Source organism: Octopus sinensis, linkage group LG1, assembly GCF_006345805.1.
Source record: "Octopus sinensis linkage group LG1, ASM634580v1, whole genome shotgun sequence".
In the NCBI taxonomy this organism is placed as follows: domain Eukaryota; kingdom Metazoa; phylum Mollusca; class Cephalopoda; order Octopoda; family Octopodidae; genus Octopus; species Octopus sinensis.
The window spans coordinates 134,234,642-134,247,141 of record NC_042997.1 but is presented as its reverse complement, the minus strand read 5'-3'; the positions used below and the strand labels follow the sequence as shown (position 1 = coordinate 134,247,141).

The following is a 12,500-nucleotide window of genomic DNA, read 5'->3' as shown; positions in this document are numbered from 1 at the left end:
AAATGTTAAAGAGATTTAAAGTCATACCGGTATCGTCAAAAGCTGTTCACTAGCTCTAAATGAGCACCGATTTCCAAACGGTATAGGGTCTACTAGTCCCTGAGTAAAAAGATTATATGCAAGGGAGGTAAGCAGTTCTGGAAGTGGTGCAATAAGGTTAGATATAATATTGTAAAATGAATGGTATATGGGATGTATGGAAATTAGTGGTATTATTGGTGAGGTTAGTAGTGTCCTGTATTATGTTACGCGTTCATGTTGAATTGTGGATAATATTTATTAATGAAAGTTGCCTCTTTATTCATTCTTTGCTATACTGAGGTATTCTGTGAACATTGATAGAAACGGAAAATTAGGAAGTGCGGTTTAAGGTTCCTAGCACATCATTCTATGTGTTCACTGACCTGTATCTGTCTGTATTGTTGGTAGCAGATTTGTTCTTTGTGAAGAGTTGTTCTTCTTCGGAGTGTCATTCCTGTTTGGCCAATATATTGATTACCTAAGCAGGTAATGGCATAGATTAGGTTTTCCGTGGCACAGGTGAAATTTGATTTTATCTTAAATATTTTACCTTGTTTAAATTGGAAGTCTATAACCTCCGAAAGGTGGGGCCATTTGCCATAGTTAGGCACATGCCCCCACCTTTTGGTTCCGTTGTTAATGGATATGGTCTTGCCTTGGTTAATATTTCTTTCAATGATTTCGGTTGCATTTTGCTCTTCATAATTTTGTGAAGCCTAAAATTTTCTTCATTGTCTTATCTCCTGTGAGAACGGGTAGATTTTGGATGATGATGCTGAAGGCATCATTGTTTCTAGGGTTGTGTGTGGAGATGTATGGGAGTACTTTTAAGTCTGGTGTAGTATTTCGGTTGACTTCCCTTAATGTTCTTATGTCTATTTCCTTAGCTCGTTTAATCCCATCATTTATTAATGATATTAGGTAATGTCTCTTGATTAGTATTGATCTGAGTTCAAGGAGTCTTTGTTCACGAGTATTGGTGTCCGAAACTATGATTCAGATTCTTTTCGCTGGATCATAAGGTATATTAATTTTTTATGTGTTTGGGGTGGCATGAGTTGAATAATATGTATTGTTTTGAATCTGTGGCTTTATAGATGTCTGTTTCGATGTAGTTATTGACTATTTTCATTAGGATGTCAAGAAAAGGAAGTTGTTTATCGTTGTGTTCCATGGTGAATTGTATTTTACTATTAATATTGTTAAGCATTATTTTGAAATCGGGGATTTTGTCCATGCTATCTTTCCAAAGTATAAAACAATCATCTAAGTACCTCTTCCATTCATATTATATCTACCCTAATTGCGCCACTTCTAGAACTGCTTACCTCCCTTGCATATAATCTTTTGACTCAGGGACTATTAGATTCGACACCGTTTGGAAATCGGTGCTCATTCAAAGCCTGTGAACAGCTTTTGGCGATACCGGTATGACTTTGAATCTCTTTAACAATTCAAAATAATGACTTTTATACCTCTTAATTCTTCTTCAGTTCATCTATATATATATCGTTATTTATCGTTACTTTTCATTAAAAAGCCTTTATTTTTTTATATCCAATGTGCATTTTCTCTTTTTCCCTTTTACTTTTCCCTATATATATATATATATATATATATATATATATATATATATATATATATATATATATATATATATATAATTCCTAATCAATGGTACAAGATAGTACACAGCACTCCTAGAAATAAAAGTCAAAACGACCCAAAAGAACATAGTTATCACTTCTACATACTGGTGAGTTCGAGGAAACGAGTAAATATAAAAGCTAACTTACCAATAGCGAGTGAAAATCACAAAGAATTTGCACGTGTACTCATATCACGTGATTTCGAACCATGAGATAAAAATCTATCTCTCATTAGTGAGTATTGCTGGCAAGAGCTAAAGATATTCGTGTCACCATATGTGTATCCACTATTTGAATGTAATGGCAATTTCAAAAAAAGATCTAAGTGAATAATTCTCACGCTTATCATTTAGGAAATCAGCGAATGATTTCTACGATAATCTTATAAGCTGACCAGAAGAGTTGAGTTTAACCAGAGGCGCTAAGTGAGAGTTACCGACGAGCATTAATATAATTGCGAAATCATTGTGATCTGGCTATGCCTAAGGGCTGAGTGAGCTTCCCACCCGTGCCAGTCATTAAGATACGTGCTTCTTGTGGCTATAAGTTGTTTTAGCTCTTATTTCTAGCAATACTAGTGCTGACTAGTGCCCTAAGTCACTTTAGTAATGCATTTATTTCTGTCTTTCTGTTGTAAAATTGCGAACAAGTCAACCTTATTTATAATTCTCACGATTACCGTTTAGGTAATCAGCGTATAATTTTATAAATTGACTAGTTGAGTTTAGCCCAAGACGCTAAGTCAGAGCCACTGACGAGCATTAATATTTCTCAGTCTCACGGAATGGAGAAATTTTGTTCATTCTATCACTATAGGATCTTTAGACTATCCCACACGATTATGGTATGGACGCGATCTCCTTCTGGCTAGAAAAATACCCAGAAGAGATCCCAGGACGCATCAACCACAGATTCATAATCGCATACTCAAATTCATCCTACTGAACAACTATTTCATGTTCGATACAGTTTACTATCGACAAAAATGTGGAATTGCAATGGGAACACGAGCTTCTCCAGTGATTGCGAACCTTGTAATAGGTTACCTAGAGCTTAAAATATATCAAACATCACCACAAAAATATGGCACCTCATTTTATTGCTGTTTAAACGAGAACTGGAAGAGGTATTTGGACGATTGCTTTATACTTTAGAAAGACAGCATGGAAAACTCCTCGATTTCAAAATAATGCTTAACAATATTAATAGCAACATACAACATACAATTCACCATGGAGCACAGCAGTAAAAAACTCCCTTTAATTGACATCCTAATTAAAATAGTCAATAACTACATCGAAACAGACATCTTCTATAAACCCACAGATTCTAAACAATACCTATTATTCAGCTCATGGCAACCCAAACAAATAAAAAATAATATATCTTATAATCTAGCGAAAAGAATCTGTACCATAGTTTCGGACACCTATACTCGTGAACGAAGACTCCTTGAAGTCAGATCAATACTAATCTAAAGACATTACCCAATATCATTAATAAATGATTGCATTAAACGAGCTAAGGAAATAGATATACGAACATTAAGGGAAGTCAACCGAAATAGTAAACCAGACTTTAAAATACTCCCATACATCTCCACACATAAACCTAGAAACAACGAAGCCTTCAACTTTATCATCCAAAATCTACCCATCCCCACAGGAGATAAAACAATGAAGATAATTTTATGCGCTAGGATACTACACTCTCTGATAGTCGAAAGACTGTTTTATTTTACTTTTGTTGTATATCCGAAAGGCTTTTGTCCATTGTATATGTATAATTCTATTTCTTATGTTACGTTCGTCCGATATTCGAAAGCCCCTTCCTGTTTGTTTTTTCCTTGTGTTTGTATAGGTACATTCGTTTGCCTTTCTCATCGACTTAAAGCCTTCAGCTTAAGCCCTTGGCCCATCTGGTTTCTTGGAGTGTCAGAAAGGATTTGGCGAAACTATGTAGACATTCCAAACTCCGACTGAAGAAGCAATTGGCTGCGAATGATCCATGTATCTTGTTTTGTCCTGTTTGCTGCTGTGTTATCTTCCTTTTGACGATTTCTGTTTGCTGTGATCTTTACCTTAGATTTATCCATGCAGCGCTACGTACAATTTGGTGTTCACTTTGTATAAACAGGTACACTTATATATATATATATAATATATATATATATATATATACCTGAGTATTTATAGAGATGAGTATCATGTTCCCAATACTGAAGCTACATTTAGTATTAAAAGTGCAAATTTTCCCTTTTTCTTTCAAACATTCAATTTTAGAGAGAAGTTTTTGATGAAGTGTAGCTCCATTACTTTTTGGTATTGCAAGTCATCCCGTGAACATTTGTAAAAGAAAACGATATTTCCAGATGTTTGCTTAATGGAATCTTGCGTAATTCCCCTTGTTGGATATGCTGCCTATGGATTCTTGCACGTTGGCAGAGGGAATTATTTGTTTCGCCAATGCAATTTCCCTTGCAGCTGGAGCAGATAATACAGTATATGAGATTCTGTGTTTTGCAGTTCATATCCGCATTTATTTTGAACGAGAATCCGCTCTTGAATTTTATGTGGGAACCACTTTCTAAGCATTTTAAGTTGTTGTTGTTGCTTGTTACACATCTCCCATCTCCACATTGATTCTAAATGTATCTCCAATATTGGAAAATACGATACTCATCGCTATATATATTCAGTTTTATATATATATATATATATATATATATATATATATATATATACATATACATGTGTGTGTGTGTCTGTGTATAATGTATGTATATACACTGGGATAGTCTAACTTTATCTTTCTAATTCGTGAATATTGTTTGCTGATGCAAAACCTGAAATTGGAAGAAACCTTAAGGAAGGGGAAAGAAATACACTATTACTGTTATTTCTGATCTAATATTTATAACATGATACTCATCTCTATAACATTGGGTTTCATTGTTCTAATTTGTTATTATTGTACTAATGTTTTTTCATTCAAAAATAGAAAAATAGACATATTCCCAAACACATGAACTCACAGGCGAACAGCCACACGCAAACGCGCACGCACACATGCACATACGCACACACATATATATGTATATATATATATATATATATTATATATATATATATATATTATATATATATATATATATATATATATATATATACTAAGCAATAAGGGTTTAGCAACGAGTTGCCTTACCACATACCGAATTTAGAAATAGCAGTCAAAGGGTTATAGCTATTTCTTCTACTAAAAAGGGAGATCTCAGTAAAAACAGCATTTGGAAGGCAGACACAACAGGTAAGAGAGAATGAATTGACTGCAATCTATCATACATTTTTTTAGTTATCCACGGACGTACGTTTCGAAATCAAGTTTTAAGGAAAGCATAAGAACTAAATATTAAATATTAAATAATAAATAATTCTATCTTACCGAAACTTCTTTTCTCTTCAGCGTAGAATACTATAATCATAAATGATTATATATTGATAGATTGCAGTCAATTCATTCTCTCTTACCTGTTTGTGTCTGCCTTCCAAATGCTGTTTTTACTGAGATCTCCCTTTTTAGTAGAAGAAATAGCTATAACCCTTTGACTGCTATTTCTAAATTCGGTATGTGGTAAGGCAACTCGTTGCTAAACCCTTATTGCTTAGTATTACTTAAATTTTCCTCGAATGAGGCTTTTACATGCCGAAGACTACTTGGTGTAATTGATAATTTTTCCAATTAATTAATTTCACCCTTCATTATTACGGATAACCATATTTTATCTCAGTAGATGACCACAGCATCTTGTTTTGGCTACACGCGGGTGGGAAGGGGCTGTTGACACAATCGTTTCATTCACAAATTGAATTCGGTGATACCAGTTGCGGATTCTAGCTCGCTCTGATACTGAGTGGAGTTGGTGCCTTCTGGTATCTCAAAATTCAATATATAATCATTTATGATTATAGTATTCTACGCTGAAGAGAAAAGAAGTTTCGGTAAGATAGAATTATTTATTATTTAATATTTAATATTTAGTTCTTATGCTTTCCTTAAAACTTGATTTCGAAACGTACGTCCGTGGATAACTAAAAAAATGTATGATAGATTGCAGTCAATTCATTCTCTCTTACCTGTTTGTGTCTGCCTTCCAAATGCTGTTTTTACTGAGATCTCCCTTTTTAGTAGAAGAATAGCTATAACCCTTTGACTGCTATTTCTAAATTCGGTATGTGGTAAGGCAACTCGTTGCTAAACCCTTATTGCTTAGTATTACTTAAATTTTCCTCGAATGAGGCTTTTACATGCCGAAGACTACTTGGTGTAATTGATAATTTTTCCAAATTAATTAATTTCACCCTTCATTATTACGGATAACTATATATATATATATATATACATATATATATACACACATATACATATATATATGTATGTGTGTGTGTGTGGGTATGTGTATATATAAGAGGCGATGGCCTCTCCTCTTGGAGCTAATCAACGGCAGCATTCGTCCTATATTTCTGGACTGCCATAATAGCTTGATGATAACTATTAATGTAATGTATATATATATATATTATATATATATATATATATATATATATATTATTATATATATATTATATATATATATATAGACATGATTAGATTCAGTTGAATTAGTTACTTCAGTTGAGGCACAAGTGAGTCCGATATTATCTGCAGCTCGAAGTCAATTGAATAAAATCAAATAAGTAACATGATGTCAGGTATTAATGCACTACGGCCGTTTCACGCGGTTCCGTTTAATCGAACAATGCAAGCATTACATCAATTTAAATGCAGTGCCATCTTCAGTTGCAGAAAATATGAATTTTCAACAGACAAGATATATTAATATAATTTCTCTCAAATATTTTATCAGAGGTAAAGTGTAAAAGAATTCTATGTTGCCACTATTGCAGCAGAAAAAATCTGAGAAAAATTATATCAATATATCTTGTATTTTGAAAATCCATATTTTTTGCAACTGAAGATGGCACCATATTTAAATGGAGCCGCCTGAAGCGGTTGTATTACATTAATAACTGACATCTTCTTTACTAATTTGATATATATATGTATATATATCATCACCATCATCATCATCCAGTGCTTTAAATCTGGGTTTTGTCCCCATTAACGGAGGTGGCCGGATCTACCTCAATGCCATAGCAGCCGCCCTCACACCATCTTACTAACATGCCCGGTTTTGGGCGTCCTCCTTCTTCAAACCAACCCTCCCAATCTCCTCCTCCACCTGTTTCTCTGTCTACCACGCTTTCACATTTGAGTATTAACTGTAATGCTCAACATATAAGTAACTAACCAGTATTTTCATAGTCTTTTGCTATCCCTGAATGAGTTTTGTAACCTTTATTGGTACTTCTGTATGTATATATATATTTTTAAAAAATATATATATAGGAAGTTTTACACGCTAGAAGAAGTGGTGAAAACGATCAAAATCACATTTAAGAACAATCTTCAAACGGAATGAGAAATAAAAACTTTTACTTTGTTGTTTTAATCTGGTCGCACCTAGATTTCAAAATTTCTTGAGCAAATAAAATAATTTGCTAGGTGAAATTTCTCATCAGTGACCGCGCCATAATACTAATATATAATTAAGAGACGAATAACACGTGTCTCATCCTTATACATTATAATTTTTCAAATTCACCGCAAAAGCGCAGTTTCAGTCGACAGTTTCTATATATATATATATATATTGGTAAAAACGGTAAGATAACAAAAGAAAGAAAGAGACCTCAATATTATGTAAATAGAGGAAACTTATCTATAAAATAATATGTTACAATTACTCAATAGTCAAGATAAAACTCTGAGTTTCAGATGCCGAAGTGGAAATCCACAACACCATCTCTTCGGTTATCTGACCATCTGAAAAACGCTATGAAAAAATACCGTTATATAAAGGGAGATTACTGTGTTATAATTCTGCTACTTATATAAATTAACATTAAAAGTTCATAGTAAACACGTAAACATGGCTAGTCATACGCTCACATGTGCGCTCGCGGACCCACGTGCGTACTTATACGTCACTATGAAAACGTACACATCTTCACTCGAAAAACATGGAGAGTTTTTCAGATGGCCAGATAACCGAAGAGATGGTGTTGTGGATTTCCACTTCGGCATCTGAAACTCAGATTTTTATCTTGACTATTGAGTAATTGTAACATATTATTATATATATATTATATAATATATATATATATGTGTGTGTGTGTGTGTGGGTGGGTGGGGGGTTATATACATATATATATATATATGTATATGTATGTATATATATATATATATACATATAATATATATATATATACATATATATATATATATATATATGTATATGTATGTATATGTATGTATATATATATATATATATATATATATATATATATATATATACATATACATACATATATATAATATATATATATATATAATATATATATATTATATATATATATATATATAAACACTGGGCAACAAAAAATATTTTTTGTCATGCTCTTTAAAATTTTTCAGCTGATTTAGAGTAATTTTAGGTTGCTGAATCCGAATCTGATATCAGTTTTCAAACTGTACGTGTAGTCTTTTAGTTATCCACAGCATCAGATTTTCCAATCACGTGATGATATTGACAAAGTGGTAGGCTATTTGCTTTTGATTTTCATTCATATGCTCATCACTGATACAAAAATAAGTGTTGATAGAGGAAAATGTAGGCTACCTGTTAAATTGTCACACAAGATGAGGATTTATTTTACTTAGTTATCGCTGTAATCATAGTAAAGTTGGCCTCACAGTATGCTATTGATATTATATCATAGTAAGTCACTCGGACTCCCTTTTCTTGATAACGGCTAGTTCTGATAAAAGAAAGTACATCATATAAGAGTGCCGGGTTATATGAATATTAGTTTAGTAGTAAGTTTAGTTATTTATTAAAATGATCAATGTTTGAAATTTAGAGATGGAAAAAATTGTTTCGTGATAGCCATAGCTTCTGTATATCCTATAATAATTTCAATGATTATGATTATCCGGCGGTTATACAGCCCCGAAGACGGGAGATTACAGAGAACCCATTTATCTGTTGGTACTGCTAGTGGTTAGGATGGCGGAGTACGCTCCCTTGCTCACAGTATATTTCAGACACAGCTGGAAAAGATGTTTTCTTGGTGTTAAGTGGTAGAAACATGGTCCTGCGCAGGACCGCCATCTTCAGTTGGTTAATAGATTTTACTATGCAGTATAGTTACTACTTAGATCTCATTCAGAGATTTAACACTAGCTACTTTACTCATTACAAGATCAGCAACTTTCTGTCACTTTAATATTTATATACAGTGAGTAGGATCGAGTGAGCTGCTATCTCTAGCCGGTGGTTATACACCCCCGAGGACGGGAGATTACAGAGAAGCCATTAATCTGTTGGTACTGCTAATGGTTAGGATGGAAGAGTACGCTCCCTTGCTCATAGTATATTTCAGACACAGATTGTATGTCGATAACCAGCTGGTAAAAATGTTTTCCTGGTCTTAAGTGGTAGTAACATCAGGACTGCCACCTTAAGTTTGAAAACAGATTTTACTACCTGCGTGCGCGCGCATGTGTGTAGTGTAGAGTGTACGTACGTGTGTATGTACGTATGTACGTATGTATGTATGTATGTATGTATGTATGTATGTATGTATGTATGCATATATGTATGTTGCTTTGTTTGCGTCACGGTAGATTAGTGATTCCGTAAAAGATACCGATAGTATAAGTAACAGACTTACGTAAAGAAAGACATCATAAGTATTGATGTGGATTTGTGCGACTAAAACCCTTCAAGAAGGTGTCTTAGTTTGGTCGCAGTCCAATGACTGAAACATGTAGCAGTTAAATGATAATATATAGTTATATTTGCTTGTATCATGTTAAGTTCAAGCTGTGATTCATTTATCAGATGCGTCAATGTGTGAATTCCTGTACCAACTGAATATAGCATATAACATTTTGTTGTTCATCATATTAGTGTTGCTGATATTACTGTTATTGTTCTTAGTGTTGTCCATCGTATTGTTGTTTCTTGATCATCTCGTGAATTCTTTGCTATTATGTTTATTGCTTGGGGTTGTGAATATATTATGCGATCGTAACAGTGTATGTTCGCCGGTGCAACGTCTATGGTGGTGGGTATTTTGTTATTTACTTCACCTTTAAAAAGATGAGACACCGTGAGTGAGCTTGTTAGTGGAGAGCTGTGTCTAATGATACACTAGGTATGAGGGGCGATGGAAAAATTACCTCCTGTGCTTTTTTCTCTCTTATTCAAATCTGAATTTCCTACTCTTTTCATTGTTTCAGTCGTTTGACTGAGGCCATGTTGGAGCATCGCCTTCAGTCGAACAAATCGACCCCAGGACTTATTCTTTGTAAGCCTAATACTTATTATATCGGTCTCTTTTGCCGAACCGCTAAGTTACGTATTTCTTTACTACCCACAAGGGGCTAAACACAGAGGGGAGAAACAAGGACAGACGAACGGATTAAGTCGATTAGTGCGTCACTGGTACTTAATTTATCGACCCCGAAAGGATGAAAGGTAAAGTCGACCTCGACGGAATTTGAACTCAGAACGCAGCGGCGGACGAAATACCGCTAAGCATTCCGCCCAGCGTGCTAACGTTTCTGCCAGCTCGCCGCCTTTAAGTTACGGGGAGATAAACACACCAGCACCGGTTGCCAAGCGATGTTGGGGGGGACAAACACAGACACACAAACACACACACACACATATATATACATATACATGTATACGACGTGTTTCTTTCAGTTTCCGTCTACCAAATCCACTCACAAAGCTTTGGTCGACCCGAGGCTATAGTAGAAGACACTTGCCCAAGGTGCCACGCAGATGGACTGAACCCAGAACCATGTGGTTGGTAAGCAAGCTACTTATCACACAACCACTCCTGCGCCTATTTAAATATTATCTAATGGAAGGTTTTTAGGAACGGGATTCAAACTCCTGATTAACGCTAAAAGATAAAGAGTTTAAAAAGATGAAATGATGAAATTTTCAGTGGCTGCCTGTTCATTCTCTGAAGAGCGATATAACAAATTTGGACTGGCGAAGTAGAGTAAACAGGTATTTGAAAATATCTCATCAACGAAGAATGTGCGTTTTCTATATTTTATGATATATGACAAAAGCGTCAGATGCATTGAACCTGCATTGAAGCTTAATAAGGAAGTTCATACTTTGCGAAATTACACAAATTCAAACAGAATGTTCAATGAAAATCAGACGTAGCAATTTAGAACGCAAATATTAAAACATCAAGAAATATGCAATTCAGTCGAACAGATAAAGTTAGAGAATACATGATCTATTTCTTGATTATTCTGGATTTGCGTTCTACAGTTTTCGTAAATACGCTTTTCGAAATATTTGTTTACCAATTTCAACAGTCCTCAGGATGACCAGACGGTACCAAAGACATCTGTACTTTATTTTGTACTGCGAAACAGGTATATCCAAACCCGTTCCATTAATTTTTTTCTTAAATAGTGAGTTCAGAGAGAATCAAAAGGAGGAAGTGATATGTCTCTCGCTGCTCAAACCTTTATGTATAAATATTCATTATAAGGGAGGCGGTTGTACAGGGATTGATCACAGAAATGATTTTAAATCTAAATAATAATAACCAAGTACACTAAAAGTACAAAACTGGTATATAAAAAGCCGCAGAAAAAAAACACCGATAAAAGATTTGAATGGGACATCCAGCTGTCTAATACTTTATCCAAATATCATATGATTTACCCAGAGCAAAAGTATAATGCATAAGAAATAACGAAGGTGAAATATTTGTGCTTATATTATATTTTATTCATTAAATGCAATTTTATGTTACAATTATAATTTATACACGGTATAAACTGGTCAGTTCTTGCTCCCTATATTTATGAAATATATAGAGCAAGATTATAACAATCATAATAAAAGTTTATAAATTCTTATAAAAATACACAAAAGTCTTATTAACAAAGATGTTATTATAAAAATATACGAAATTATGTACAAGCTATAAAGTTAATGGTATGTTACATACTGAAAATGTATAAGGAATATAAATGTCCTATAGAGAACAATACATGCGTGTAACTATTTCTTTAATTAGTTTAAATTTATTCTGTATTTTACACACGAGTTGTTTACTGTGTAAAGGAACAGATAGATGGCTAGATAGATATATATATAGATAGATAGATAGATAGATAGATAGATAGATAGATAGATAGATAGATAGATAGATAAAGAGAGAGAGAGAGAGAGAGAGAAACATATATATACACACTTATATACATACGCGTATACAAACATATATTAGTGTACATACTCTTATATATGTACATTATATATATACACACACATATATATATATGTATATATATATATATGTCTATATATATACACACATGCATATATGTATGTATATATATATACATATATATACATAAGTATATACATAAATATATATATATATCTATTAATGGAAAAGGGACAACAAAAACCAATGCAGGACGAGTGTATCAAGTCGTTTCGAATATTTAGAGCAAAGTGGATTTGAAATAATAAATTAAATAATTAATTATTGGATTCTTACAGCTGTTTCTGGTATACAGCACTCCATGCACTAGATACATATATGCTAAATAAAATGTGTAGGAAGGCGGGTGTGTGCTTGTATGCATGCGTATGCACCTATACTCTTTCCCACTCACTTT

General features: G+C 33.6%; 1 protein-coding gene across 1 annotated transcript in view; it reads right to left on the bottom strand.

The window, feature by feature from the left end:
- Nucleotides 1–12,293: 12,293 nt before the first annotated feature.
- LOC118764279 (interleukin 17-like protein) overlaps nucleotides 12,294–12,500 on the bottom strand; it is a 4,257-nt gene continuing 4,050 nt past the window's right edge. Inside the window, exon 2 of the mRNA XM_036504843.1 lies at nucleotides 12,294–12,500. This exon is cut by the window's right edge and continues 816 nt beyond it. The gene's annotated coding sequence lies outside the window, so the exon portion shown is untranslated.